This window comes from Pinus tabuliformis, chromosome 6 (assembly GCF_031772625.1).
Source record: "Pinus tabuliformis cultivar Carrire ecotype Pingquan chromosome 6, CPIR1, whole genome shotgun sequence".
Lineage (NCBI taxonomy): Eukaryota > Viridiplantae > Streptophyta > Pinopsida > Pinales > Pinaceae > Pinus > Pinus tabuliformis.
The window spans coordinates 1,242,975,404-1,243,000,734 of record NC_142292.1 but is presented as its reverse complement, the minus strand read 5'-3'; positions in this window follow the sequence as shown (position 1 = coordinate 1,243,000,734).

The following is a 25,331-nucleotide window of genomic DNA, read 5'->3' as shown; positions in this document are numbered from 1 at the left end:
AAATATGTATGTACAACATTTATAGGATGATTATTGGGCTTCTCCTTGCTAGTTATCATGAATTTCATTTTGGTTTCTCGGTACAATTTCCTCAATTTCTTGAAAACCGAAATAGTGGCATAGGAGAAGTCTAACTACAGTGTGCCTCTTAGTTTCGCTCCCCAGGACCTTGACAATAACATACCAAACCATGGTGGTATATCAGCTACCACCACATCCATTAAGACATTCTTTGTCGGGATTTGGTCGAGGGATACTACCAAATATTTTATTAGACCAAGACAACGAACCTTACCGGAATCAAAAGAATACAAGTCATGGTATTCATGAGTAATATCTAAACCCAACTTTTCCATGATGACCTTGGGCATTAAATTATGGGCGGTTCCAAAGTCAAGCATGGAGTTATGAAGAATGTACTGATGGGTCCTTAAACTTAGGTAAAGTGGAGGAACCTCACTATCTTCTGACTGACCATCTATGGCTAGACCAAAAATCAATTCAGGTTGGTCATCTTCAACATTATCCATGTTGGACATAGGGTCAAATTTCAACATTTTAACTATATCAGACTTGTAATGGCTATTTTTGACAAGTTTAGTAAGAGGGATTGACACTTTCAACTCTCAAATTTTAGTTTCTAAATTGAATGAGCTAGATTTATCTACCTCTTTTTGGACAATGTCTCTTTTCTCGGGCAAATATTTTGATGTCTGATCTTTCTTCTGAATGTCATGGTCCTTGTTTGTAGATGGATGATTTACTTTGTTTTGGTTAGCAGCTGCAACCTCTTTGCATTTACTTTGATTACCTTGAGGATTTGTCTTCGATTGAGTATCCTTTTGCTGTGATGTCCTTTTCTGGATGGGAGTGATCGGGACATCTCTATTTCTCAAGGAATATTGCTTCTGCTAAGAGCTTAATGAATTCAAGTATCCTCTTTGATAGTCATATAATTAGGTTTCCAATGCATAGTCATTTTCCAGTATGTAGTCTTCATCTTTAGGATCATATGTCTTCTCGAAATACTTCTCATTTTCAGTTAAGAAAATGGGATGGTAATATTCCCTAAAGAAGTGGTTTTCTTTGACAATTGGGTCTGTTTCCTCCTCTGATTCTCCTTGAGCATAATTTTGCTACAAGGGTGTCCGAATTTGCTGCTGAGATATTGATGCCTCAGGAGATTTCTGCTCTCTTTGTTTTATCCTGTACTGAGGTTGCTGCTGGTTTCTAAAATTCAGATTCCTAACTTGTGGCTCCTGCTGTCTATTTGAATTTATCATTTGGTCAACCATCCTCTCCATGTTTCTAGTCAGGGCATCTAGTTTTAGATTGGTGGAAGAAGAGGGTTCTTCTTTGATTGTTACTTTCTTCTCTAGTTTCTCATGTTTCAACTGAGACTTTTTAATCATCAAGTTTGCTTCCACACTCACTGCATTATTTTTCATTTCTTCCAGAGTGGCAGGATCTATTTCCCATAGTTGATAAGCCATCTTTGGATCAAAAGCATCCGGATAATGTTGAAGTGCCAAATCAGGTGGAGGTTTCATGTTATCTGGAATGGAATTGTAGATCTGATTGAACCTTATAGTAAACTCCTAAACCGTCTCGTTAGGATTCCTTTTCAATGTATTGTATTCTGCCAAGATCTGCAATGGATTCTTCTTTTCCCGCCACCTGGCTAAGAACAACTCATTAAACCTCTGAGGAGTATTAATTGAGTTAACTGCAAATCACGGAACCATTTTTTCACATCTCGAGAAAACATTTGAGCCATTAGTCTCATTTTGGCATCGTCATCATCAAACTCCTCTAAATCAATGAAATCAACCATCTTGTCAATATGTTGCTGTGTTGTGACTCCCAGGTTGCCATAAAAAAGAGGAAGTCTCTGGCCATAGGTCTAAGGTAAAGATGCCAACTGACCGGGTAATTGTAAGGGAGCAAATCTCGCCATGACTATTGGGGTAGGGCATACGAGGATTACAATGGGTTGAGTTAGCTGGGATGAAGATGGAGGTGCAGATATAATTGTTTTCATAGGTGCAGTAGAGGGTATGGTAGAAGGTAAGCTTTCAAGTTGATACTGGATATAGGATCTTTTTGAAGTAAATTGTAATTGATCAGCTAGGCTTTGAAGTTTCTCAAAATTAGACCAAACCTCGTGCTCAAGTTTTGAAGACTGTGATGTAGCAGAAGGTTGATTAAACAAATATTTTGAGGCAGGTAAGTATGAATCAAACTTTATGGGATCAAACACTTCCTTCGTAAGACAAGACTCAGAATTCAAACGAAATAGGGATAGCTCAAATTTAATATCAAAGGGAATATCCTCAATACTCAGTATCTGATATGGCAAGGAAGTGGTCCTTTCCAACTTTGTGCTTTCAGTCTCAGGGAAAGGGACTTTAGGTTTTCTTAACAATCTTTCAGGATCATCAACAGGAGAAGGAGGGTTAGGGTCAGGGTTTGAACTAGTATATCTTTTCGGAGCTAGAATCTTAACAGGGTCAAGGCTATGTAAGGTAACATAATTCAGGCTTGAGCGGAACAAAGAAAGCTTCAAACTTCACTACTGAGGAATTTCTTTCAATAGAAAATTTTAACAAGTAGCGATCAAGAGCTTACCAATGGAATGAGGTTTGATTTGAACTTGTGATTTATGAACTTCTTTTATTTTCGAACAAGCTCTGAATATCTTCGACTGAATCAACTAGATCAGGATGAGGAATTTGGATCTTATTTGTCTCCTTGAAGCCAACTCTACAATCTTGACACTGCAATTAAGGAATCAACCTTTTTCAAAATTATTCCCATCATCCAAAGGACCAAATTCCAATGAAAACTTGTCATACACCCAGGGAAAATGAATCTTTCTTTCCCTGATAACAACATCAGTATGTTATCACTCCTCCGGATCTCCAAGGCTGAGGAAGAGTCCAACTGAGGTAACCACAGACTAATCTTTTGACTTAGTAGCTAGCCCTACCAAGGCAGAGAGGGCTTTCTCCAAAGGATCACAACCATGAGGGCTGGATGGATTAGGGTTTTAGGCTAGATATAGTAGCTCAGGGTTTTGATTTGATTTGATTGGGGTAGTCACTGGATGAGTGAAATAGGTCAGAGAGTGAACTAAGTCAGGGAAAAAGAGAATCAAAATTACAGACATCTGATGGGGCAAGGTAGCCAAGTTACATTAACACTTTGTAGTATATTGATGGAATGGTTTAGACCGATGAGATGCTAAAAAGAGCATGAAAATCATGTGTTCTTTTTAAACTAAGGAAATGAAACAAATTATGATGATTTCCCAAAACATAACATAGAAGATGAATTCTGCTTATCACACCTTAAAAATTTAAAATATTTAGAAGTGAAATGGATCATGGAAGATACACACATGTAACTGAAGAAGAAACAATATCAAAATACCATTCCACAAGAATCCTACCAAAATAGTTGCAACACATCCAATATATTCCATGCCAAAGTCTGAAACATTAGTACAACATCCAATGGAGTCCAACCTCTGAAAAGAGTGAATAAAGGGAAGATACAAACCTCAAAACAAACTCCTCCCATCCTCAGGGGTCGAATCCATGAGAAGAGGAGCAATTCCACCACAATCTAAACTGACAGCTAGAGTGTAGGGTGGTCAAAGTGACTCATCCCTAATTACATTGCAACTGATTCGTATGACTTGATGAAGACTATTAACCTAAAGTGTTTACCCCTAAGTAATAGTAAAAGACCATAATTACACAAGTAAAATATTGATTTACCATAGGTAAAAATAAAATATGGAGAAGAACAATGAAAAACTAGGCCAACTGTCAAGTGTGTAGTGCCTGTGGAAAACACATAGTGCCATCTTCAGACCCACTTTTTCCTGCCTTCCCGTTGTCCAAATTGAGCCCAAGATAGTTCATTGGAAAGCTTATCCAGTATAGTGTCGAAATATTCCTTTATTCTTCAAAATGGGATTGATTTGAACCTCCAGAACTCCATTCTCCCAAGAATGGTCAAGTGCGTAGCGTCTGGTTGAAAAAAAGGGCAGAAATATGAGTTTTTGGTAGTTTTTTGCCCTTTTCACCTGCTAGTTTTGCATTCCAGGGAAAGAAACATGGTTTTCCTAGATGTATTGGTCCTTCTACATCCATTGGTGGGTTCCATTCCTCCAAAAAGTGTCCCAAAAGTGCGCAACGCCCTAGGCACTGTGCATTTGACCATGCAGCTGATATTTAAATTGCCTAAAAAACACAGAAAACATATCTTTGCCAAAATATGCTAAGGGACTTCAAAATTGGTCAAGGAGCTGATTTTTGGTGTAGCTAGGCTTGGAGTGAATCCTCTGCAAGTATGTCAAGCTTCTCCTTCTCCTTTTGTTGGGTTAGGGCTTCAATTTTTTCTTTTGCAGCTTTGAGTTTTGCCTTGGCAATCCTTTCTCTGTTGGCATAGTGTTTTTCCATCTTCTTTTGAATTTCATTTTGCTTGTTAAACTTGTCTAGGAGATTCTCTAGATTCTGATTGACCTTATCAAGCCAATGCTCCCAGTTTTCACTGATCAAGATGGAAAATTTCTCATTCCATGTGAGCTCATTAGCAAGCTCAACCTCCTTTTGTTTCTCTAGTTCTAGAGCTCTTTTCAACCCTCTAGTTCTAGGTATTTTTCTAGTTTCTTTCTCTTCTTTAGGTTCACCATACTTGTCATAGGCCTAATATAGCAATGCCCTTGCTTTCATTGCTTCCCTCTTTGCCTTGATGAGCTTAATCTCCATGAATCATGCTTAGCTTGAAGCTGCTTATTCTCTTGCTCATAATATGAGATGATGTATTTTGCTCTCTGTAGGTTGATTTGGAGCCCCCTGACGAGTGCATATTTTTCTTTGATGACAATGCTTGTGCTCTCACTGTCATCATGCTCACCTAGGTCAACCAAGTCAAAATCCTGCTCTGTCTCATGGAGGTCTTCCTACTCATGCTGAATCTTATCTTTGTCATCTTTTCCTTGCCCTTTTGTACCTGCTTTGCTGATGAAGAAGGAAAGGCACCTCCCACAATTTGTGGGGAAAACACTTGCCTGTGGACTCTCTGATAAATGTGTGTCAAATTGCCCAAATCATCCCCTTTGGGCTTGATGACCTCAACCTGTCCAATCTGCTCTTGCTCTCTGATTTCATCTCTGTTAGGTGAATCGATATGCTCATGAAATGGTGATGATGGAGGTGATGGTGAGGGTGATTGATCAGATGAGAATGAATGATCTGTGGGCTGAGATGGAGGAATGGAGGTGGAAGGGTGAGATGATGAAGGGATACTTTGAAAATTCTGACTAGATGAATCAATAAATATGGGATTGGCTATGAAGGTACTCCATGCAATGTTGAGTTCTTTGAGATGATAAAGGACTATGATTTTAATGAGGGAATGATGAAAGAGACTATTCATTTGATCTTTATACTCCCTTTTCTGGACAATGTAGGCCATCTTATCAATGCTCCGGAATAGATAGTAGGGTATATTCAACATTTTTACCCTAGTGAAATGCATTAAAAGCCGGATGTGATAGGAATAAAGCCTAGAAAACCTACCTTCACATGAAAAGTATTTCATGATAATTTTCATCATGGGAGTAAATCTATCTAGTAGGCGAGAAAAAGGAAAATAACCCTTTATTTCATTTCTGTACCTTGGTTTTATGAAAGGCTCATAATAATGTCTCTCCAAATCACCTTGTTTAAACCATTTCTCCCCAACATTTGGGATTTTGGTGGCAGCTGATATAATGGCAGAGGATAAAGTAAAAGTGATACCTACTAAAGTGACTTGGTTGTCTTGGAGTTTAGATATAAAGATCTTAGTCAACATAGGATGGTGTTGGACTGCCTGAACTTGCTCATAGAAATCATAACAACCTAGATATTTGAAGGATGTCACCGCCATAGGAGATGCCAAGAGTTCTCTCAGATTCGTGGGCTCAAATCTGAGTATCTTACCTCCTTTGTGTGTTTTCTTGACCTCTGTTTCTTCTCCCCTGTTTCTTCTTCCTCACTGTATGGTTTATATTCCTCTTTTTCCATAATGTTGTAATATCAAACCTTAGTGAGGTATAAGGTAGTTGGAATGTGTTTTTTTGGGAATAGGAAATGGGGAAGGGGAAATATGAAGGAGATGGGTGAAGGGATGTATATAATGGAGGAGGATATGGGGTATTAATATGATAGATTTTTGGGATGGGGAAATTGTTTGCAATGTAGGGGATTTTGGAGCCTAGGTAATTGTAGCACCTAGGACATAGGGTTTAGATACAAAGGTTTAGAGAGTATTTGGGATAAAAGGGTTTAGGGAAAGGGAATGAAGGTGTAGGGTGTGTATGAAAATGTAGGGGAGTTAAGATTTAGGAATTGAGGGTGCAAGGGTAGTTTTTAGGGAGATACCAGGGTTTATATGTGAGAATAACACCAAATCTTCAACAAACCTTCAAAACACTTTTGGAATGATTCTATGGGGGAAAACATGTGATCTGCAGTGTTTACTTACTTGTAGGAGGTCGAATGCACTTTGGTAGAGCTGAGGAGGCGATTTTAGCTCTCCTAGACAAACACGCAGCGCATGTGGGGAGTGCTTAGCGCCTCTGGCAAGCGCGAAACACCTTAAGGGAACACGCAACGCCCATGTCAAATGCGCAACACCGGGTAAACGCACAGCGTTTGAAGAGAATGGACAGTGCTAGAAGAGAATGCGCAACGCTTGCTCTGTTATGCTGATTTTCGCCCATAATTGTGAAAAAATGTATCTTGGGGTTTGCTCAAGAAATGATAAGAGGCAAATGGAGTTGAGTTAGATGCTAGGAAAGCATTTATACTCAAATGAATTTGATCTTTTAGCTTTAAAACCCACTTTCTAATGTTTCATTTCTCCTTTTTGAAATGCTTGCTAATTTCCCTTTACTCTCTGATTTTCTTTTTGCAGGTTGATGATGCATGGAGTTTTGGCATTCTTCATATTTGAATTTGCTTGGATGAAGTTGGCACATAGTTATTTGAGTTGACAACTTTAAGAACATTAACTTATTACATATAATGAACATAAAATTACATAAATTAGAAAACATATTACATATGTTTTTTGAAATAAAATTACACTCTAAAATAGAACTGATACTTGGAATAAAAATTATAACTTTTGCAAACATAGTCATGTTTACCAATCCTTTTCAAATGACAGAAGGATATTATTTTTCTCACTCTCATACTTTTTTGCTGGCTTTATGCAGTGAAATGGAGTATTATTGGACCTTGAAAGAATGAAACCTAGTGACCTAATGGGACCTTGATTGAGCAAACTCCAAGTGGACTTGACTGACACAAAGCATGATGAAACGAGCCTTTATGGTCAATGTTTGCTGAATAAGACACATGAAGGTGGGCCAACAAATATTAATTTTTTGAGAGAGAGTAGGGATTTTGACATAGGGCTACCATAAGTGAGTAAATTTTTAAATGAGGACCTAAGTGGAATGACAAAAATTCCAGAATGGGACCCTAATATGATATAAAAGAGGGGTTTTGATCACTGATGGCAATATGCAAATATTGAATCTAACAGGATGCACCACACTATTCATCAAACACATGAAAGTAGTTGGAGAATTAGTCAAACGTAAGGGAACCACAGTAGACTCATAATGACCATACTTGGTCTGGAAAGCAGTCTTGTAGATGTCCTATTCTTTGATGCGTACATGATGATATCCTGATATCAGATCAATCTTCGAGAACACTTCTACTCCCTTCAACTGATCAAACAAATCATGGATCCTTGGAAACATGTACCTATTCTTCATGGTTACCTTATTCAGTTGTTTTTAATCAATACATAACTTAAGAGTACCATCCTTCTTCTTCACAAACAACATTGGTGCACCTCAAGGTGAAACGCTTGGCATAATCCATCCCTTGTCAAGCATTTCCTTCAACTGCAACTTCAATTCCACTAATTCTATAGTTCTCATCCTGTACGGTGCCTTTGATGTTGGTTTTGGTCCTAGTACCAAATTAATAGAAAATTCCACTTCCCTATGAGGCAACAACTCTAGAATCTCTGCTGGAAACACATCCTGACACTGCTGCGAAATTGGATACCTCTTCAAGTTTTTCACATCCTCAAAATCCTTATATTTATCACTGTAAACATGAACTGTGAACAATACACACCATTTCCCGCAACTGTGCTTTTCCTACATAGATCATGTACCCATTCTCACCTATGTAATATTCTTCTTACCTTGCAAGATTCTTTTATCTCCATCATCATTCAAGCACTTGATAGCCTTCTCATAACAATCCACCTTAGTCCTGTGAAGGTACAACCAATACATACCCATAATCATATTGTATGATCCCAATGGAAGTACATTTAGATGCACTGATGTAGGCATACCATTCAGCTCAAATTTAGAATCTCTTACCCAATAATGAACTCCTTTCTTAGTACCTACAGTCGACTACACAACCCAAGACTCTACATGCACTTCTTTTCTCAAACCACACTTATCCACCAGGTTAGGATTAACATAACTATAATTAGATCCAGGGTCAATCAAAATGGAAAAAACTTGATCACAAAGCTTACCTTCCATCTCAATAATAGATGCCTGATGATTTGCTTGCTTGTTATCAAAAGCTACATAGATCCGAGGAATGCTCCGGCCACATCCCCAACTGTTTGCGCCTCTTGAGCACTATAGATCTAAGGTATACCACCTGATACAATGGAAAACCATTATTACGATGATCCTTGCCAAATATCCAACACTGCAATAGTTCTCTGACACTAACCTTATTCTGCTGCTCTCTAGGCTAAGGCCCATATCCCTTCTCAATTGCATTAAAATTCTTGTAAGGAGAAACATTTCCCTTCTCACCTACATCTTTAGGTCTTCCCCGATTCGGTGGCCACTTTCATTTAGTATTTTCATTACCTTTCTAATGATGCTTAGACTCGGATTTACTATTCAATTTCTCTTAAAAGTGATTCAATTCGTCAATGAATTCTTCCAGCGTGTAACAACACTGGTGAAAATTCCATGTAAAAATATATAAGACCACTGTCGATGGGACACTTATTCCAAGATGAATGTCGGACAAGAAATTCTAAGGGGGTGTTCATTTGGTTGTTTATGGCTAAGGAAATTGGCAAAGGCAATGGTTAAGGAATTAAAGAGGCAAAAGGCATTTTTGGCACATTTATTTATGAAAATAATGGAAATTAGGAGAAAAAGGAGGTGACAGGTCACAAGTTGCATGTGAGGAGGAAATTGAAGGAAAATAATGGAAAATGAAGAAAATAGAGGCCTCATTGATAAAAAGGCTTTCGAGGATCAGTTGGAAAGCTTGGTCAGTTTAGCTTTGGAGCTCTCTCATTATTCTGTCTCTCTCTTGGAAACAGAGTTTTCTTGGAGCACTTTGGCATTGGCGCAAGAAAGGAAAAGAAGGTAAGAGGAAGAAAAGATCAAGCAGGGAAATTTAGGATCAAGCAGCTACAACAGGCTTCATTGTAGGTATCAACTTGTATGTGTATTTTCCTTGTTAGATTTGGCATGAATGGGATTGCATGTCTTTATTTTCTACTATGGCATGGGTTTTGCTAAGTGTGACAATATTTTCAGCCTAGACTTGCCATTTCCTGATAGCTTTGATGAGATGGCTTCTCTAATTCAGTTTATGTGGGATGGCTAGATTGGATTCAAAGCTGAGTGGGATGGATCTCCGAATTGACATACACATGGTCTAGTGGTCCCTGAATCGATTATGGATCACAAAGCCACTAGCCTAATAACCCCTGAACCAGACTGTGGGTTGCAGTAAAGTCAGATTGTGTTCCTCAGTGGGCCTAGGAATCCTTGCCTGTGAATGGTGGGATATATGGTAAAGCCGAGAGGTGGATTTTCTCTCTGTTGGGCTAGTGGTATTGAGATGGGATGCATGGTAAATCTTGGAGAGTATGTCTCGGTGTAGGGCCTAGTGATCCCTAGATCAGACTATGGATTGCGGTAAAGCCAAAGAGACTAGGAGGGACTCAAATTTCTCATGGTGTAGGCAGAGAACTCCAGTGGAATCCATGTTGATTGGTGTTTTTGATGTGTTCTATGAGTCCCATATTCATGCTTGGAATATGGAACAGGGTGATTGGCTAATGGGAGACTTGGCTCAACAAATCTATGGTCAGGTGGAACGTGGTAGTCCCATCTCTAGTTGGTTTATTGCATTCATTAATGATAAATTCATTCCCTTGATTTTCAGGTGTAAATGTATTGATGTATATATGGATTTTATGAATGATATGTTTATGATATTTTTGTCCCTATTATGCTGGTTATATGTATGTTTTATGACAAAAACTATGTATGGCTCTTAGCATGTTTTTACTTGTATGTGAATGGATAATATGTTTATGACCTAATAGATGATAATGCAACAAATGACATGAGGGAAAAATGGTTCATGCGATTATCAGATAAGTTGATCCAGGTGGATATTGGTGGCCACCCTCCAATTCCACTTGGACCCCCACCATTGTTTCTTTTATTTTTTTAGTTTCCTTAATTGTAGCATAATTTACTATTTTTAGCATTTTTTCGGGTCCTAAACTTTCAGAGTTGTTTTGAGGCCCTAAACGATGTTTTTTGGGAACACTAAGGGCAACATGGGGCCATGGACAAATTTTTCTCTTCCCAAAGTTGTAGTCCTCGGATAGATCTTTCTAATGAGGTATTATGCGTGTCAAACGGGGGTCATATGCCAAAGTTACGATCCTGAGAAGTTGATGTACCAATTTACCCAAAATGGGGCCCATAGTTTGGCTCTTCATCTCCTAGGGTTAGGTTTTTGGATGTTTAGGGTTTTCCATTATTTCTAAAAAATAAATAGGCCTTTGATCCTCATTGTAAGACAATTCAAAGGCATGTAGCGCCACATCTCTTCTTAGAGATAAGCTACCATCGCCCTAGCTAGTTTACTTCCATTTCTGTTTGTAAGCATATTTCAGTATTTTACAGTAATGAAATGAATTATTATTCCTGCTGCATCTCTGTATGTATGGTTATATCTGTAATTTGTCGTGTTCCTATTTAAATTTGGATCAGTGGTATCAGAGCGGTCTGCTCTTTCTTTGTCTTTCTTTGCATGTCCCCAACGAGGTCGAGATATAAGGAGTTAGGGCTTGAACTGGTCGAACCTTTGCAAGACCAGCCTCACAAATGCCAATGGCCTCCCATGGCGGATAAAAAGAAAGATGAGGGGGCAGGAGATCCTATCAAAATCTTGCTCGAAGAGGCCCTCGAGTGACAAAGGAACGCGATAATGGACAAATTTTCCCAGATCCTTCAGCGGCTACCCAGGGGCGATACATCTACTTCCAACAGCTACTTTCAAAGCACCACACCATTTAAGGTACAAGTTAACTTTGACATTCCCATATTTGAGGGTCATATAGATGTAGATGCCGTAGATAAATGGTTAAATCTTCTAGAAGGGTATTTTTCTATTCATGATTTTTTTGGCCAGGAAAAGATTACTTTCACTCTTCTCAAAGCTGCCCCCCACGTCAAGGACTAGTGGGAAACCTACTATGAGCAGAAGGATGAAAGTACAACCTCAATGTTTTCAGCCGCACCCACTTGGAATTCATTCCGGGCTGCCATCAAGAAGTAGTACTACCCTGTCGGAAGCTATGAGGATCAATACATAAAGTGGACCACGCTGCGGTAGGGAAGGGACCAAGATGTGTCGAAGTTTACCAATATTTTCCATACCCTTCACACAAGGTTGGGTATCAAGGATTCAGAGTAGCATATGGTACTCAAATACTGTGGCTTCCTGCACAGGTACATCCAGGATGAAATAGAATTCCTGAACATCTCCTCGCTCGAGACGACATACTGATATGCCGTCAAGATCGAGCAAAAGTTTAAACAGAAGAAGTGAGACTTTGGATCTGCGAATCCGAAGCCAGGGAAAGGTGCCCCTAAACTGCAGAACAAAGGACAAAGCCAAGGTGGGGCGGCCCAAGACAACCTGCCAAAGCTGCAAGCAAAGAACAGCACTGCGAAGCCAAAAAAAGGCACAGGAAAGTGGTGTGAGTTCCATAAGAGCTTCACTCACAACACAAATGAGTGCTGGGCCAAGTAGTCACTGGTGACCGAGCTAAAGGTTTCAAAAGTAGATACATATTCCGACTCTTAGTTAGAACTTGACAAGGAGAATGACAAAGGGAAGTAGATTATAGATTTGGAGCCCAACGCCACTGTTGCCACCACAAAGATCCAGAAGGAGGAACCCGAAGATCCAGAGGAGGAGTGCCTCTTCCACTCCTAGATGTGGGTAAAGGGTTCCCCGCTATAGTTCATTATTGACAACAGGAGCCAAAAGAACCTCATTTCTGCAGAGGTCGTAAAGCAGCTGGGCTTACCAACCACAACACATCCACAACTGTACATCATCAGGTGGCTTCATCAAGGACGCAATCTTTGCGTGAGCCAACAGTGTCGCCTTCCATACAACATCAAGCCCTTCACGGATGAGGTATTGTGTGACATTGCTCCCCTTGATGTTTGTGATTTATTATTAGGCCAAACATACTTGTGGAAGTGACATGCTGTGTATGAATCAAGACCTCGTGCTGTTATTGTTACTTTTGGAAATAAGTTGTACAGGATACTGGAGGTAGCATCACCTAGTGCCATCTCTTTGGCTACTGCAAAACAATGCAGTAAGCTCATTTCCAAAACCAGGAAATTTGTTTTCCTGATGATACACCCTCAAGGAAAGAAGAAGACAGTGGCCACTACCTCCAGACAGGGCCCCTCCGCACGACAACTACAGATGGACAAGGTCGTGGAGGAGTACGAGGACATCTTCACCTCCCTCGCAGGGGTTCCTATGCACTGTTAGGTCAAGCACTCCATCAATATGACCCCAGGTGCACCACTTCCCAATGGACCAATCTACCGGTGCTCTGTTCTAGAGAACGATGAAATCAAGAGGTAGATTTAAGAGCTGTTGTAGAAAGGTCACATCCATCTGAGTTCATCACCCTGTGGCAGCCCGATCATGTTGGTACAGAAGAAGGATGGGACTTGGAGACTCTGTATTGACTCTCGGGCGCTGAGCAAGATCATTGTTCATAATAAGTACCCGATCCCATGGATTGATGACCTTTTGGACAAATTGAAGGGGGGAAAATATTTCAGCAAGATCGATTTGAAGTCAAGATATCACTAGGTACCAATCAAACCCTCCGATGTGTGGAAGACTGCCTTCAAAGACAAGGAGAGACTTTTTGAATGGTTGGTTATGCCCTTTGGGTTGATGAATGCTCCTGCAACCTTCATGAGGCTAATGGATGACATCTTGCGGCCATTCACCAACTCATTTGTAGTGGTATACTTGGATGACATCCTGATCTTCAACCAGAGTTGGGAAGAGCACCTCCACCATTTGAGAGGTTATCCAAACACTGTGGCAACATGAATTATGTGCCAATTTGGAGAAATGCACTTTTGGCATGACCCAGGTTCAGTATCTGGGATACATTATTGATGAATGGGGGGTGCATGTGGATCCAACCAAGATCCAAGTCATTCAGGATTAGCCATCTCCAACCACTTTGACAGAGCTCCACACCTTTCTGGTTCTTGCCAACTTTTGCTGTAGGTTCGTGTTGGGATTTTCTCATATCACTTGGCCCTTGAGTCAAGTCACCAAGGGAGGAGCGCAAGCAAAATTCTTTTGGTCTGAATCTCAACAGAAGGCATTCATAGAGTTGAAACATCACTTCTTCTCGGCACCAGTGCTCGCATTACTAGACTTGCAATAACCATTTGAGGTCGAGACAGATGCCTCTCACTATGCTATTGGGGAAGTCCTTACTCAACACGAGCATCCAGTGGCATATCTCAGGGAGACACTTTCAGACATAGTCCAGAAGTATCCCACTTATGATAAAGAGATGTATTCCATTGTGCAGGCCTACCGAAAATGAAAGCATTACATTTTGGGGAAGGAAATGGTCATCCACAACGACCATCAACCCCTGCAGTTCCTACAGACCCAAGGGAAATTGCAGAATGATCACCATCAGAAGTGGTCCACATACTTGCAACAATTCCATTTGAATATCAAGTATAAGAAGGGTAGCACCAATAATGTTTTAGATTTCCTAAGCCAAACACCGATCATGGCGTTAACCACCGTGCTCAACTCTTGTGGGCACAAGACTTTTTATTGGACACTTCTCTACAAAATCAACCAAAAATTCAGCCACACATACCAGACACTCTTGGAGGATCAATATGTTCTAGATTTTCACCTCCAGGATGCCCTATTATGCCACCTGGGTCACCTTTGTGTTCCTTCAAGCGAGCGTGCCAAGATGATTTGGGAAGAACACTACAGTTGGGCTGCTGGGAATTTCGGGGTCGCGAAAATGGTGGCAGTACTGCAGAAGTATTTCTATTGGCCGAATCTTCGACAGGATGTCGCGAAGTACATCAGATCATGCACTGCCTGTGCCATTTCCAAATCGACCATTAAGAAGCAAGGCCTCTATACCCTGCTGCCTACCCCTAGTCGACCTTGGGAATCCATCTCCATGGATTACATGTCGGGCCTTCCTTCTACTAAGCATAGAAATTACTGTGTTTTTGTGGTCGTCGACAGGTTCTCGAAGATGGCCATTATGGTGACCTACAAGAAGAATATCACAACAGAAGCCACTGCTAAACTCTTCTTTGAACGAGTGTGGGTACACTTTTGGATCCCCTAGTCTATCATCTTAGATCAGGATAGCAGGTTCCTCAGTACATTTTGGTCCAGTATTTGGTTGATGCGGGACATCAAACTCACTAAGTCCACAACCTTCCATCCCCAAACTGATGGCCAGACAAAGGTTGTCAATAGGATGATCGTACACATTCTGTGCATGTACAACTCAAAGCACCCACACACATGGGATGAGAGCCTCCCCTATGTTCAACACAACTATAACCGGGCTCTCCACAGCTCAACTGGCCATAGCCCTTTTCAGGTGGGCTTGGGATTCCAGCCACTATGTCCCATTGATTTGGCCATGCTAGTTGTAGCTCATCAGGCAGATTCAACTCATGTCCAATGCGAAACAGATAAGGCAAATAGCTTCATTGATAACATCCAAAATATTCTCCAGTAGGTCCACGACATTTTGGAGAAATCAAATGCCAAGTACAGGCAACGACATGATCAACATCGGGTGCCACACAAGTTTCAGGTGGGCGACAAAGTCTGGTTGCATTTTCAAAAGAAACACCTTACTGGAGCCTATCGAAAACTCAGACCACTCCGATATGGTCCTTAGACCATTACCAAGGATGTGGGAGACAATGCATTTGAGCTCAACATTCCCCGGGCCCCCATTCCTTGGCCTGCACCCAGTGTTCAAAGTGGACCGCCTTCGGCCATACTTTCCACCATTACTAGACACATCCAACATTGCAGAACAACTCACACCCACAAAGTTAAATATAGATTGCATGGAACAAGCTGCAACTGATCGAATTGTGGACGCATAGATCAAGATCACTCACCATCAGAAGATCCAATTGTATCGAATTTTCAAAGCAGGCCAACTCCTTCACTAGGGCAAGTGGCTCACCAGGGACCAAGTTCAGCAGAAGTTTCCTCATCTCATGGAGGAACTCAATGCAATGGGGACCATTGCTTCCTAAGGGGGGAGGAATGATCCAGGTGGATATTGGTGGCCACCTGCCAATTCCACATGGACCCCCACCATTGTTTCTTTCAGTTTTTTAGTTTCCTTAATTGTAGCACAATTTACTATTTTTAGCAGTTTTCCAGGTCCTGAACTTCCGGAGTCGTTTTGAGGCCATAAATGATGTTTTTTGGGAAAACGGAGAGAAACAGGTGTCCATGGACTAATATTTCTCTTCCCAAGGTTGTAGTCATTGGATAGATCTTTCTAATGAGGTATTATGCGTGTCAAACGGGGATCATATGCCAAAGTTATGACCTCAAGAAGTTGATGTACCAATTTACCGAAAACGAGGCCCATAGTTTGGCGCTTCATCTCCTAGGGTTAGGATTTTTGATGTTTAGGGTTTTCCATTGTTTCTCAACAATAGATAGGCCTTTGAGCCTCATTGTAAGACAGTTTAGAGGCATGTAGCCACCACATATCTTCTCAGAGATGAGCTACCACCGCCCTAGCTAGTTTATTTCCATTTCAGTTTGTAAGCATATTTCAGTATTTTACAGTAATGAAATGAAGTATTATTTCTGCTGCATCTCTGTATGTATGGTTATATTTGTAATTTTGGCGCGTTCCTGCTTAAATCCGGATCATAAGTATGAGATCCCTACACTTAATTTTGTTGTTTACACCTATAGGTTACATGTTGATGATATGTTTAAAAAATTTCCTATCATGGCTAGTAGGAGTCTGGTTAAGGTCTTGTTCAACTTATTGCTTTTGCATCATTGTTTCCCTATACTTACTAATTTTAAGCTATCACTCCATTCTGTGCAGTCACATGGGCTTTGGGCTTGAAAAAGTGGCTTAAATCCTGGGGTCACTGGCACAAAACTAGCAATTTTGGTCTCTGGTCACTGGCAGGCAAGCCTGTGAGAGTGAATTTGGGTTTCTGGTTGCTCCCTTGCTTATAACATGAGAGCAACTAAGGCATGTCCAAAACATTAGTGGGACACAGGGGCAGGTTGTTCAAGTTGCTGATGTGTCTCATGAGGATTCTGAAGCTGATGTTAGATGACTGTGTGTGATGTTTCCATTGGTTCCACTTCCTTAAGGTCACATAGGAGGTCGAATCCAATCACAGTGGCCTCTCATCTCATGTTTTCCTGGGTTGGCTAGTTACTTGGGTAGATGTGGGAGGAGTGTGTTACAGAGTGGTATCAGAGCATGGTTCACCCCTCGGACTGGATGGGTGGTGTGCGTTGGTCATGCATACATTTCAGTTGCATGTGTGTCTCTTACAATTGCATTCCATGTGCTTGTTGCATTGCACAATGTTGATTATGGTTGAATTAAGTTTGTCATGGAGAATTTGATGTTGAGTTTGTGGAATGCATCGTCATGAGTATATGAATGGTTACATATTGTTATATGTTGCTTACATGTTGTTGTATGTCTTTTGATTACATCCTTGTATGTTAGGTTGCATTCTTGTATGTTTGATTACATGTATCAATCTTGTAGGTTGGTTACAAGTATTGATCTCTTATGCTTGATGACATGTGTTCATGCGTATGTGTAGTTGATTATGCATGTGGCAATGTCTACAATGGAGTAATGGTTGTTGTCATGAATGAGGTCATGTTTTGTGAAGTTGATATGGTCATGCATTGATGACTAGACTTTAGCTAGAAGGATGTGTATATGGTTTTGTACTCATGTGCTATATGTCTATATGCAGTCGTTATGCATGTATGGTCTTGGTTATAGTTATGCATGAATAGTAGGTCAAACATTCCTTGTGAGTCATGATATGAAATTTAGGTCATCATGGTGCTATTGGTATGTTATGATGCTAATGTGTTGAATGAGGTAAAGCAGGAGATGCAGATCATCAAAGTGAAGTTGCAACATTGGACCTCGAGGCAAGAGCATGTCGTCATACAGGTTTGTATGTTGGGCATGCATGTATGTAGGTTAAGGATTTTTATATGCATTAGGGTTATATACATTAGGTTTATGTACATGTATTCTGATGTTATGGTTACGTAAATTATAGATGATAGTTGATTAGCATAGTCATATGCACATGAGTCAGATAGTCAAGAATGATGGTAACCTGTGGTTGTATGCATTGCTATTGTTGTTTTATGTTAGATAACTTGATGATTAGGTTATATGTTGTTGATGAGCATGATATATAGCTTATTGTTGTTATATGCTATTAACTTGATGATTAGGGTTATTTCATTGAGATCTTGATGTTGTAATTTGGATTGGTCATATGCGTGATGGTTATGTTCAATGCATTGAAGATCTTGATGTTATATGTATTGTGTTAGCCTTGTTTGACCTATGCACATGGTTATGGTTGCGATATTCAGGTATGATCTGACATATTTGTGATATGGTGTTGTACTAATCTAGATTGATCGTACATATGTGATTTTTATGCATGAACGACAAATTATTATGAGCTTATGGTGTGAACATGTTAGTTAGTTACTGTTATGGATATCATGATTTATGTTTGAGTTGATATGTTGTGAAGTTGTATCGTGCTAACCTAGATTGATTGTGCAGACAAGATCGCCTCCCCTGAGATACATTAAAGTATGCATTTTTTATGTCATATATTAGGTACTTGATTATTTGATTATGTTGTCTAGTTGATTTGTTTAACATGGTATGGTTGCAAGTTGGTTGAATGATAGATGAATTTCATAATATGAGTATGTGTTCAAATGATCTTGTTTTAACAAGGTTGTACTTATACATATATGTTGAGATAGTTGATATGTACTTGACTGTAGTAGGTGACAGTTGTAGTGTTATGTCTAATGAATATGAGTTGACTATGGATTATGACATGATTGTTAGTCTTGGTAAAGGTTTATTTCAAATTGATAGATATTATTGTCTCAATATTTGGAACATGTAGTTGACATGTATGAGCAGTTGCAGGAAACATGCATGGTATTAGCGTAACAAGGTAATAGTTGATGTGTTTATATAGTAGCCTTGATTGCAACAAGTTAAAAAGGTAAAACAAAGGAATTGGGCAAGAATTCCTTGGGCTATGTTTGGAAACCCTAATTCCAAACAAATGAGTGCTTTGCACACAAGAAGTCTACTTAACCTTCATTTGTCTGAAATTATGTGGATATGTGCTATATTCATGGACATGTATATTATCTAGTCTCTAGTTACAGGTGGACTTGTCAAGGGGATTGGAGTCCCTTAAGAGATGGCATGGACGTGTTCAGCTACAAGGAAATATGCTTGGCATGACAAGATAAGGTATTTAGTGTATTTTTATGTTTATTTATGCACTGACAATTATGTGTTTATGGCAGTATGATGCAGGGGATTGCATGGCAAAGAGACTGCCATGAAATCTTGAAGAAGGCTCAGGTTGAGATTTCCTTTGGAATCACTGGGAACCATGGGGATTGAGTCATGGTGTCTGTTGTTAGTCTTGTGATTTTGGTATTTTGTGATTTTCTTGCGCTTGATTTGCAGTTTTGTTATGTCTAGTGCATGATCATGCCACTTTGTTTGTGGTGTCATATTGTTGTTGGTTTTCCATGGTTTTCTTCTTGTTTTCTTCTCGGTCTTTCCTTTATTGTTTTGAGAGTCTTGGGAATTGGTTGGGAAAAGAGGAAATTAATGGAGCTTAGGGAGAGTCATGTGGTACCTAATAGGTAATGTAAGATTCAAATGAAGCTCTGTGCATGAGTAAGCACAACGGAAGGTAAGACTATGACAGTCAGTTGGACTGGCTGGGTCTATTGTGGTAAATTGATGGTGTCAGTAAAGTCATGAGAAAGGTAACCAAAAAGGTAAAGTAAATGGATATGAGGCATCATATGCCTTGGCTATGTTGGGAACGACTATTCTTAATGTTGCGCATGTGTTGCATGAATAAAGGAAGTTCTCTTAACCCTTGACCTTGATATCTGGTAATTATGTTATGATCATGATTATGCTGATGTTTATATATGTATACATGTAGGTGTGTATGTATGTCATGTTTGACATGGTCATCATGGACCATGATTATTAACGTTAACATTTATGTGTATCTATGCATATCATTGTCTGACAGGATCATGATTGTTTATGCTAATGCTTACATATATATATGTATGTATCCATGTATCTATGTCACTATTCGATAGATCATCAAGAATCATTCTTGTGGCAGAATGATTGCTTATGCAGGCAAATGGAATGAAGAAGTTCCTGTCTATGAGGACTCAAGTGGGAAGAGTAGTCATGAAAAATATAAGAGGTTAGTATCATGTGGATATGAATTTATATTGTATGCTTGTATTATGCCTCTGCTTATGTTATGGACATGTTATACCAAGGGATACATCATCAAAGTGAAAGCAGTGTGGTCTGCAACATGCTAAGATAAGCATGGATAAGACACTGGAAGAAAGGTTTCTTGGTAAGGAAAGTGTGGTTTTGGATGTGTGGAACTACTGTTGTGCATATGTTGTATATGTTGTACATGTTGCATCTATGATGTGTGCACATGCGGTGTTGTGTATATATAGTGTGTGTACATGTTTTTTATACAATGTTATGTACAAGATGGTATGGATAGTGTTGTGAAAATATTGCATATGGTGTTGTGCGCATGATTGGATATGTAGTCTTGTGTACAATTCATGATATGTACATGTTGGATATGCAGTGCAATGTATAGGTGGTGTTGCGTGCATGTTGTACTTGTGGCGCTATGTACATATGGTGTTGTGTGCATGGTTGTAAAGTGGCGTTGTGTGCATGTGCTATTGTGTACATGTTGTGGAGGTGGTGCTGTGTACATGTCATGCATGCGGCTCTGTGTACATGTGGTGTCGCATACCCGTCGTGCGCATGGTATTGTGTACATGTGGTATTGTGTACATGTTGTACAATGGTGTAGTGTACATAAGGCATTGTGTACACGTTGTGCAGGTGGTACCATGTACATGTGATGCTCTGCACACGTTGTGCAGGTGGTGCTTTGTACATGTGTGATTGAGTGCATGTCGTACATAATGTGTTGCGGGCATGCAGTACTATGTATGTTCATTGTGTAGTCATGGTATCGTGACATATGCATTCATTGTGTTGCACTCTATATATGTATTCGTGTTGTGTTGTACATCGGGTGTAGGTGTATGTGTTGTATGTCAGGCGTAGGTGCATGTATTGAATATGTTGTATGCAGTGTGATGCACACTGTGTGTATGTGCACATGGTTTAGGGGAAGGCACTAGGTGTTTGTTTGGTGTGGCAACCGATCCGGAGTGCATATGGAATAAAGACAAAGGTAGAAGCTAAGGATTAATGAAAGGATAAGTATAAACATTTTATTTAATTTTTATTATGCATGTGATGTATGATTCTGGTCTACACTATTTACATGTGATCTATGATTATGGTTTATGATGGTTACATGTGATTTATGATGTTGATCTATGATGGTTGTGTTTGAGCTAACCTAATGTGATATGTTTATACATGATGATTCGGTCAAAGATGCTAGTTTGACTTGTTGTGATAGGAAGCAAACAAGATTGCAAGTGTACCTTATTGATGAGATACCAATGAGGTATGATTTGAATTTATTTCAATTTATTTTGAATCTAATGGAAATTATGTGTTTGGAATAGAAATGCATGAACATGCCTGGTTGAGTGGCCAAAATCGACTTCATGAATTAGCAGCAGTAGTGAAATAGATTGGAAAATGCAACAGTATGTTAGCAAAGCACTTCGGTAGCAGGGCCATTATGGGACACTAGTACCCAATAGTGCCCATTGATTGCCATGAGCATGCTATGATCGATATGATGGTTTTGAGGCAGGTCTATGCCTTGGTTTTTTGACCTTCCAATGCGAGGAAGCCTTGCCAAGGGATGGATCGCCCAAGATAGGGGATGCTATGGAACTTGGAAGGTGAGTGACTACACAGAAGGGGTGACCGGTTTTCCCAAGGGATTGTGTAGTAGAGAAGGGAAGGTCGGGGGATATATTTGTTTTGGTCATTAGAATATCCAGATGGAATCAGATGCACATTGGGAGTGTGCCCTGGAACAATGAGCTAGTAACTGTTCATTGAGAGGACAAGTGGCACTGGATTATAGTGTTGGACATTGGATGCAGACTTGAATTTGCAATGGATTCTGGACTTCCTCGGAAGGAGGTGAATCCTAGTATTTCTTTGAGGGTGGAGGTGTGAGCCTCTGGATTCCCTTATTGTAGATGCATGCATCATATTCTTTTATTTTTTGGTTGAGAAAATGTATATATGTGTATATTATTGTAAATACTGTATCAAGCTAGTTTATAAAGCTCCATAGACAGTATGGTTATTTTCTAGTTGAAGCAAATGTGCATAAGTATATGTGGTTATTATTGTAATTACTGTAATGAGCTGTATTATAAAGCTCCAATAAATGGTATGTTTGTCATGTTTCAGAAGTGGTCATCGTAAATACTGAAATGAGCTGTGTTATAAATCTCCATGGGAAGAATGTTTTTTTTTTAGCATTCTTGTTGGTTATAGGTGTCATTGAACACCAAGGATAGTGTTCCACCAAGGGGGAGGGTTCTATAACAACCATGGTGAAAATTTCATGTAAAAATATATAAGACCACGGTCGATGGGACACTTACTCCAAGCTGAATGTTGGGCAAGACATCCTAGGGGGTGTTCATTTGGTTGTTTATGGCTAAGGAAATTGGAAAAGGCAATGGCTAAGGCATTAAAGAGGAAAAATACATTTTTGGCACATTTTTTTATGAAAATAATGGAAATTAGGAGAAAAAGGAGGTGAAAGGCCACAAGTTGCATGTGAGGAGGAAATTCAAGGAAAATAATGGAAAATGAAGAAAATAGAGGCCTCATTGATAAAAAGGCTTTTGAGAATCAGTTGGCACGCTTGGTCAGTTTAGATTTGGCGCTCTCTCGTTATTCTCTCTCTCTCTTAGACATAGAGTTTTCTTGGAGCACTTTGGCATTGGAGCAAGAAAGGCAAAGAAGGCAAGAAGAAGCAAAGATCAGGAAGGGAAAGTTAGGATCAAGCAACTACAACAGGCTTCATTGCAGGTATCGAATTTCATGTGTATTTTCCTTGCTATATTTTCCATGCATGGGATTTCATGTGTTTCTTTTCTACCATGGCATGGGTTTTGCCAAGCGTGAAATTATTTTTAGCCTAGCCTTGCCATTGCCTGATAACTTTGATAAGATGGGTTCTCTCGTTTGGTTTATGTGTGATGGATGGATTGGATTCAAAGATGAGTGGGGTGGATATTCGAATTGACAAACACATGGTCTAGTGGTCCTTGAACCAGACTGTGGATCACAAAGCCACTGGCATAGTAACCCTTGAAACAAACTGTGGGTTTCAGTAAAGCCAGATTGTCTGCCTTGGTGGGCCTAGGAATCCTTGCCGGTGAATGGCGGGATATACGGTAAAGACAAGAGGTGGATTTTCCCTTTGTTGGGCCTAGTAGTTTGGGGATGGAATGCATGGTAAATCCTAGAGAGTATGTCTTGGTGTAGGGCCTAGTGATCCCTGGATCATATTGTGGATCATGGAAAATCCTGAGAGACTAGGATGCACTCAAATTCCTCACGGTGTAGGCAGATAACTCCGGTGGCATCCATGTTGATTAGTGTTTTTGATGTGTTCTATGAGTCCCATATTCATGCTTGGAATATGGCACGAGGGTGATTGGCTAAAGAGAGACTTGGCTTAACCAATATATGGTCGGGTGGAACGTGGTAGTCCCATCTCTGGTTGGTTTATTGCATTCATTTATAAGAAATTCATTCCCTTTATTTTCATGTGTAAATGTATTGATGTATATATGGGTTTTATGGATGATATGTTTATGATATTTTTGTCCCTATTATGCTGGTTATATGTATGTTTTATGACATCATCTATGTATGGATCTCAACATGTTTTTACGTGTATATGAATGGATAATGTGTTTATGACCTCATAGCTGATAATGCAGAAAATGACATGAGGGAACAATAGTTCATAGCAATTCTAAGATAAGTATGAGATCCCTACAATTAATTATGTTGTTTACACCTATAGGTTACATGTTGATGATATGTTTGACGAAATGCCTATCATGGCTAGTAGGGGTTTAGTAAAGGTCTTATTCAAATTATTGCTTTGGAATCATTGTTTCCTTGTACTTTTACTGATTTTAAGCTATCACTCCATTCTGGGTAGTGATCCGGGCTTTGGGCGTGAAAAAGTGGCTTAAATCTCGTGGTCCTTGGCATAGAACTTGTAATTTTGGTCTCTAGTTGTTGGCAGATAAGCCTGTGAGAGCGAATCTAGGTTTTTGATCGCTCCCTTTCCTATAGAATGAGAGAGAATGAGGCCTAAGATGTCCACAACATCAGTGGGACCTAGGGAAAAGCTGTTTGAGTGGCTGACATGTCTCCTGAGGATTTTGAAGTTGATGTTGGATGACTGTGTGTGATGTTTCCATTGGTTCCACTTCCTTAAGGTCACATAGGAGGTCAAATCCAATCATAGTGGCCTTTCATCTCATGTTTACCCCTGTTGGATAGTTACTTGGGTAGATGTGGGAGCAGGGTCTTACACAACTACTAAAGCTCATCATACTCAATCTGATCCTTGAATTCTGATGCCATTCCATTGATAAATCTCTGAACTTTTTTCTTCTCATCCTTAAGATAAGGCACATACCTTAAAAACTCCAGGAACTTAGTCATTTACTACTCGTTTGTCATAGATCCCATATTCAACTCATAGAACTCCTTGGCCTTACCGTCATAGTACCTATCTGACAAATACTTCTTTCAGAAGAGTCTATTGAATTCATGCCAACTCAACTCCTTTGTCCTAATGTCTCTGACATGATTAACATATTCCCACCAGATGTCTGCTTTCCCTTTGAGACTAAAAATAACTATCATGGCCTTCATGTTCTCTATATAGTCGTGCATTTCAAATAAATTCTTCATTCCAAGCAACCGTGCCTCTACATCTTCCAGTTTCTTCGACTCCCCGTCAAATGTAGGTGTTTTGGATTTCTTGAAATCATTCGAAAAATATACCCTCTCGCTCTTCTTGTAAGGATGATAGTGATGATTACCATGATAGCTGTCTAAACCAGAGCTAGAATAAAACTCATAGTCACTGCCTCTCCTATCAGGTGTAAACAAGAACCTACCACCTATGACCATGTCATCCCTATTTGACCTGTGCCCTCTATGGGTCCTGCTGCCATATGCCTCATTAGTCCTGTCCTCCTGTCCATAACTGATCCATGGATGTCCCTGTCTCTCCAAATTTAACAAACTATGAAGGATAACTACATTGACCTCTACTTGTTCTTTTTGTGCCTTGGAAAGCCTTTCCTGTGACTGAATTATCCTATAATTATCCACCTTATGACTTTTGATGTATTCCTTTATATTTCTCAAAGTTTCTGCTATGTCAGGAGAGTACTCATCTCTGTGTAGCTCATATGATATATAAGGAGAGTCTCGTGAACTGTGGTCCACCATCATGCTAGTCATATATGATC